This window comes from Mus caroli, chromosome 5, assembly GCF_900094665.2.
Source record: "Mus caroli chromosome 5, CAROLI_EIJ_v1.1, whole genome shotgun sequence".
Classification (NCBI taxonomy): Eukaryota; Metazoa; Chordata; class Mammalia; order Rodentia; family Muridae; genus Mus; species Mus caroli.
This window is the reverse complement of record NC_034574.1, coordinates 6,243,686-6,251,045: the sequence shown is the minus strand read 5'-3', so window position 1 is coordinate 6,251,045 and position 7,360 is coordinate 6,243,686. Positions and strand designations below refer to the sequence as shown.

At 41.9% G+C, this 7,360-nt stretch overlaps 1 protein-coding gene across 1 annotated transcript in view; it reads left to right on the top strand.

The window, feature by feature from the left end:
- The first annotated feature begins 1,213 nt into the window (after positions 1–1,213).
- The window catches only part of Grm3 (glutamate metabotropic receptor 3), a 230,194-nt gene continuing 224,047 nt past the window's right edge, over positions 1,214–7,360 (top strand). Inside the window, exon 1 of the mRNA XM_021162993.2 lies at positions 1,214–2,181. The gene's annotated coding sequence lies outside the window, so the exon portion shown is untranslated. The remainder of the gene's footprint in view (positions 2,182–7,360) is intronic.

Below are 7,360 nucleotides of genomic sequence, written 5' to 3'. Positions count from 1 at the left end.
AGACATCAGCACTTCCTTTTTGCAAGCACAACAGGAAAGCATGGGATCTCTTCTACTCTTAATTTCAACTGATTATGATAATGACTTACAAATGCATGGTGATAACTTCTGGAACATTCCTAAAGGGCCAGTATGGTTTCCTAACAATATGCACATATTTATCGTCTCCATTGTTCATGTCCTTGATCCTTGATGGTCATGAGTCTATTGAGCAGAAATGGTTAAATGTTATCTCAGGAGTTTCTAGTAGGTTTGTGGGTGAATAGCACATGTTAACTAATTATAATGAAACACAAAGGGGAAATTAATTTTCCTTTCTTTCTGGCAATTCTATTGAATTTCAGAAATAAGTGTTAAAATGGGCATTTCAAACATTTCACTGTACACCAGCATTTTGTTTTTTAATATATCCCAAATTTTAGTGGCATGCACAATGAGCTATCTAAGCACGTGTGTCGTTTAAATATCAACATTCTTCTAAAAGCACCAGTGGTAAAGCATTTCTGTAGTTTACATGTTCTGGCTGAGCTATGAGAGAAAATAGTTGCTAAAAAACTTAGCATGAAATATTAAAGGATTGTAGCATTTAAAGCCTTCTGTTTCATTGAGTCTAGCTTCGTATAACTCAGTCCTGGGTTAATATAAAGTTACTACACCAGGATGGAAAAATTAATGAAATTTCAGTTTTGAAACTGAGCACAACGCATTTCTAGTCACAGAATGATAAGCTGGGGTTTTTCCTTTAGGAAGCTATCTCTAGCTCGCGGTCTATTGAAGCTATTTCCGTGTGCTTTTTTTTTTCCTTTGTGCCTACGTCACCGATTTGAGGTATTTATTTATTTATTTTTAAAAAGAAAGAAAAGGTTCTGTGAAGACCCTCTTAACAAAAAAGTAGGACTTGAGAAAGATTAATGTGGAACTGGAAAAGGGTAGCTCCAAGGGGTCAGTGTGGTTGCACCGGAGGATAAGAAAGGAGAGATTATCTAAGCACTTCCCTAGAATCTTTTTCCACCTAAGAAATTTGGGAGAATGCGAAAAAGCAGCAGCCCAGCATTCTTGAAGGGGCGTGGCTTCTCTCAAGGGGCTATCCAATCGAATTCCTTCAGAGGGAGCTATCCGGAGAAGATTGATGAGCGTTGCTAGGAAACAGGAGCGTCTCCCTCCCTGCTGACCCAGAGATTGTGCTGCACAAGCCTCCCCAGGGGTTCGCAATGTGCAGTTGAACCGCGTGTGGGGCAAAGCTGCGTATCGGCCTCCTGGGTTCACTCGCTCACACTGCTCCCTCTTTCGCCGTCTCCGCCAAGAGTAGTCAGCCTTTTACATAGGGACCACAAGAGAGTTCTTACTAGAAATGACTGTAGGTCCCTGCCCACCCGCGTGCCATGAGCCTTAGCAGAGCTTCAAAGTTGGAGCCACCTCCCACTCTACCTCCCCACGCCCCTTCACGCCACTGCTCCGAAATTCACCAACCTTTGTATGCATTGCCTAAGGGCTGCAAACCTTGGGGCAGAGAAGCTCTCAACCCCACCAGGCTTTCTGTATTGTAACCTTTGGGTCTAGGTACAGTAGCTCACTGAAGACTCTGCAGCTACACCCCTATAAACGGAGGGAAGAAGGGGGAAGGGAAAGGAGGAGAGAGGAAAGGAGAAGAAGAATGAGGAGGAGAGGATGTCAGAAGGTCCGTGCCTCTCTGCCTGAGTCCCAATTAGATGCGACTGTTTCTGCCTGGCCAAGGTGAAGGAAAGTTGCTTGTGAGCCCAGGAAGTGGGTTTGGCTGCAAAGAGGAGGAGGGCGCCTGGGCTCTAAAGCTCCCCTCCCTTCTGCTGAAGACCACTGGGTCCCCTTCTTCCCAACCTCCTCCTGCTCTTCTCCTCTAGCCCTCCCTTTTCCCACTCCTCCTTGACTCGGAGGCCTGGATGCTGGGCCACCGGGCAGTGGTCCAGCGCGCAGCCGGGCGGGGGCGGGGGTAGGGGGCACTGTGACAGGAAGCTTCGCGCACAAGTTGGCCATTTCAGGGGCAAAATAAGTTCTCCCTTGGATTTAGAAAGGACAAAGGCAGCAAGCTCCCTCTTTTGTGTCGGATGAAGAGGACCAACCATGAGCCAGAGCTTGGGTGCAGGCTCACCGCTGCCGCTACCACCGCGGTCAGCTTCAGTTCCTGCCAGGAGTTGACTGTGCGAGGTAAGCAGCCCAGAAGGGGACCTGCCCCTCTGGAGGGTGCCCAGCCAGGGCGCAGGAGCTCGGGTGCCGCGTGGGGCAGGCAAAGCGAGGAAAGTTGAGGCAGAGCACGGACCAGTCCCTACATATCTATCTGCCGGGGGTGGAAAACGTGGGTCATAGGAGCAATGTGGGTGTGAGTGAGAGAGTAGTTTGTGTGTGCGCGCGCTACTGTCCCTTCAAGAAGGGGCCAATTTCAGAGCATAGGTCTGCGGCCAGGGAATGAGAGGTAGAGGGACTAATTAGAGAGACAGGTCTCATTCTCCAACCGCCTCCATCCAGCTTTGCGCTTGGGGGTTTTATAAGGCTTTGTGCACAGGAACCCTGTGATGTGTGGCTCACACACTGGTAGCTGCATGTGGGTGTGGAGGTTGTCAGGCGAGGTGGATAGCGGTCAGCAGGACCCCCTGGTGATGCCAGGATAAGCTCCGCAGCCAGGGGCAGACAGAGGTTCATCCACCAGCAAGCGTGCTTGGAAATTAGCCCCAACTCGCTGCCCTTTGCTCTTTTTGACTTGAGCCAAAAAAGGCATTCAAGAGCCAGACTCAAAGAATATCTGCCCATTGATCCTGTTCCATTTTCTTATCTGGCAGTGAGATAACTCGGAGAGGGCGGGAGATTCGTGGTCCAAAAATAGACTAGGTAATATATCCAATAAGCTGATTCTTTCGGAATTTCACTTGGATTTCCTTCTAGTTCCTCTATGAGGTAAGAAACATTTAAGGGTCTCTTAAAGGTATAATACGTTCAGAGAGCTGGTTTAAGGGAGTGAACAGATGCTTTCAAAATATCTTAGAGTGCTGCAAATTCTGAAGACAAAACTCCACTTCTCTCAAAATGTATGGTCACCAATTCAACTAATTTACTTATAAAATAGTTCTACTCCTGTTTGAACAGTAATAGGTATGTTATAGATACATTGAATATATACATGCCCAATCACACAGTAGTACAAAGCAAGTTATGATTTTTATGAGTTTTAGTGTTAAGCACCTCAGCAGTTGGTTGCTTAAATTTCTTTGTTCCTGCCCCCCAGGACTGCTTGTTTAGCAACTTTGTTGGGGTTAGAGATGGGGTTAACATGCCTTTGGAAATATTCATTTAACTGTCTTCATATCTAAATTGGCTTTGATTTATCTGATCCCAGTTTGAGGTTGCTACTTGAACTGTGTTGTATATATAAATATTGGGTATCACCATTAACCAAAATATCCAGATTCCCATTATACTAGATGCCTGTGAATAACAATCCTACCAAAGATGTTGAGGGAACTCTGATTAGCTGTTCATATTCTGTACTGCTATTTGCCTTCCCCCCCCCAAAATCAGCCCAATATAATTTGACAATCTGAAAGTTAAAGTGTAGGAAACCTTAATAAAGTAGCATTTTTCACTTTGCAATAGCAGTGACTTACAGTTACAAGGATTTCCCACACCTGTAGGTTTGGGTTGTCCACACCTTTGGGTTCTGGCTGCCCACAGAGATATGTTGAGTGGACTGGACATGCCATGGGCTCTCCTGAGTTACATGCTAAGTGATACTTTTGGTGCTTATGATACAAAATAGCACAGGAAAAAATTGTGAAATGTATTCTAGCACACATGAAACAAAGAAAACTGTATCTGCATTCCTGGGACTAAAACAATATGAGAAGAAAACTTTGCATTGTTAAATCCAACCCCACTCACACTCCAAAATGGTGAAAACATCTACTTCTGTGCACTATATCTTTCCCATAAAATGTGAAGCTTAATATATTTAAAAAAAGTTTCCCAGTGCACAAAGGAAAAAGCTGCTTCACTAGTTAAAGTGCACAGGGTTTCTCAGCTACATGTCATCAGTAGATCAAGAAAATATGTTTGGATGATGGTTGTATTTTCAAAGTGACAGTATATGCATGTGGAGGAAATGTGAATCTTATTACTTACTTCAAGATTGCCTAACATCAGCAACACTTCTGTTATTTCATGTCATTGGAATTAAACTTGTTAAGTTGAACAAATGCAAAGATAGCACAAAAATGACTGATCTTTTTTTCTAAGTTATAACTAATATCTGTGTTGAATGAAAGATCCAGACCATCCAAAGGTCATCTGTTTCTCTTCTCTGCCTCATGACAGGTGATCAATCAGAAACACAGTCAGTCTTGGATTATCCAGTTTTGTAAGATACATAGCAATAATAACATACAACTTTCTCAGGAATATTCTCGTCTTTTTGAGATTGAAATTCATTTTCAAACTAATGATCCCTCCTTCATGTCCATTCTTGTAAACATAAGTCACAAAATGAGCCCTGGCTCTTTGCAGGGTTTGGCCTATCAGCCTAAGAATGAAGTATTTCGATTTGTTTTCTGTACTCAACATTATCTCAAGAACCCACTCAAAAAGGAAAAAATATCTCATTTTTATCATTGATAAAAAGAGGAGGGAACTTCTTCAGTATAGAATATGGCCAGAGGTGCAGGATAATACTCCTCTTCTTCAGAGCCAGTTCCGAATGGGTCTGCTGTTCACACACAGTGGTCTCTCTTTGCTGTTTTATGCTGAGTTGATTGTTCATTCTTTTGAAACTGTGCTAAATGTATCCAATCTACATTAGACAGATTTGCTGAAATTGCTTTCAAGAAGCAGAGTAAAATGAGAGAAGATTATTTATCCAGCCTAAGCACACAAAATGAGTACAATCATAGTAACGGAGACCACACAAACCATTAGTCATCCTCCTCCTGCCATCTCTGATGCTGCCTGGGTCCCTACAGCATTACTGTATTTTGGAGTGCATTAGTCCAGTGTACTTCTTAACAGGTCATGTGATGACTTCTTCCAGAGTTTTTGAAAAACTATTTTGTAGTGTAATGATTCTCTCTATTAAGAATTTTTTAATTCAGCTTATTTCATGACTCTAATTTATCTTAGTGCTAACTCTTTATCATTTACTCCTCTGGGCTATTCCATCCTCTTGTATGACTTAAGATCCTCATCCAACATTTATACCAGTCATGTAAAATACATAATAACACAAGAAAGCACGTGGATGCCAGTTCTATATCCACCTCTTGCCTCAATAGTATATGTTTTAGGACATTTATGTGTTTGTGTGTAGCTATACGTCCTTATCTGGTTCATGTAAGAAATGGGAAATTGTCTTCCTTGACTTTAATGGACTATGTGAATATCCAGAAGATCCTTTCTATGTAATGTTCTGGGTGGCTGCACATTTATGAGATATTTTCATTGCAAATTTGTTGTCAATAGAGCCCTGTCACCACCCACACTACAAGGGACTTTTGTGACATGCTGGTCTGATGCTCAAATGAGCCCCAAAAGCTGTTGTCATGTAAATCCCATTGCAGACATGAAAGTGATTTCCTTAATTAATAGAATGTGCTAAGAATGTAAAAGTGTAAGTTAGTTAGCTGTGTGTAAACATGGAGCAGTAGTTTTGTGAGAGTTTTCAGTGGCCACTTCATACTGATACAAACTGAAAAAGCCAGAATTAAGAACACATTATCCAGTGTTCTGTATCATGAAAAGTAAGCTCCCATCATGCATATACCAACACAAAATATATTTAGGCTGATATGGAAGAACCATATGTGAAGGTTACTTTTAAAATAAGAAGCCTGAAATAACCACAAGGGGGAAAAGCAGGATTTTATTTTGTTCACTTAAAATCTGGCTGCAACACAACCATGTGGAGGCTTCCTTAAGATTCTTTAGCAAATATCTTGGTAGCCTCAGTCTCCCAGTCAGTTGTTTCTCCCTCTGCCAGGCACTGAAATGCCAGCTTTACTAGGCAGTCTAGGAGCAAATGAGTAGGAGCCACCTTCCAAGGGACACTCGGCAAGTCTCGAAAGAGCCAAAAGCAGGGCGCTCAGCTGTCTTTATACCCCGTTGGGCATTAGACTATTCACAAAAACATCTAAGGGAGAGGGGCCATTACAAAACTAACTCTGTCTTTATGGGAATTGAGTTGGACTGCATGGTCCAAACAAATGTTAAGTCAGTCTTCTCCCATCTGAGGTCCTGAAGTGTTTTTATAGTGCATTCATCACACAGTGCTGAGTATCCTCAGAATGATTTTCCTTAGAAACAAAGGGAAAATCAATTTTCTTGGTAGAGGAAAAGTAGGCCATTAATATATTTGCGATTTCACCTTGGAACCAGAGAAGCATTCTAAGAAGTGATGCTCTACATAGTCTCTCTCTTCCCATCAGATCAGCAGTCCTGCTTCAGAACTTGAAAAGTACACACTGTACTTTAAACACACACACAGATCCACTTAAAAAATATCCATATAAAGTCTATACAAACTCTACACCAAGATATCATGTTTCAGAACAAAGCCACATATGTAGATGATATCTCCACAGAAAGCATAAGAGGTTCTCGGGTTTAGTTTGTCAGAGTGCACTGCTCTTTCTACCAAAAATCACTTGGACAAGCATAGACTTTAATCAAACATATAGCAATTTTCAAAATCCAGATGTGCAGTTTTCAAAAACTTACAGCCAATACATAACAACATAGAAACTCTAACACCATAACAATTTCGAGACCAGTGATGAGTTTTTCAGGATGTGGAGTCATTTTTGTTGAAGCTCTCTTAAGAAAAACAATACAACCAGAAAAGTCAGCTCTTAGCAAAACAACTGATGGGAAGATATTTATTAGCTCCTAAACAAAATAAGATTTGGGGTATATAGTGAGGACACAGAGTGACAAAATACATCCAGAAACTTTGCAAGCATATGTAAAGTTAAAACTATTCAAAAAAATTTTAATTTGTAATTCTCCATTAGAAAAGAATACAGAGCTAAGAAGATAATTGGTCCATAAAATCACTTGCTGCTTAAGCATGAGGACCCGAGTTCCACTCCCAGGACTCACATAACAGCCAGACATGACAGCGTGCACCTGTAATCCCAAGCTGAGAAGGGGGAGATAGGATGACCCCTTGCACTTTCTGACCAGTCAGTGTTAGCAAGTAAGTGTTCAGTGATAGCCTGTTTCCAAAAAAATAAGGCTGAAAAAACTTAAGGAAGGCCAGACAGTGATCTCTTGCCTTTATACATGTATGCGTGTACACACACACACACACACACACATACACATACACACACACACACACACACACACA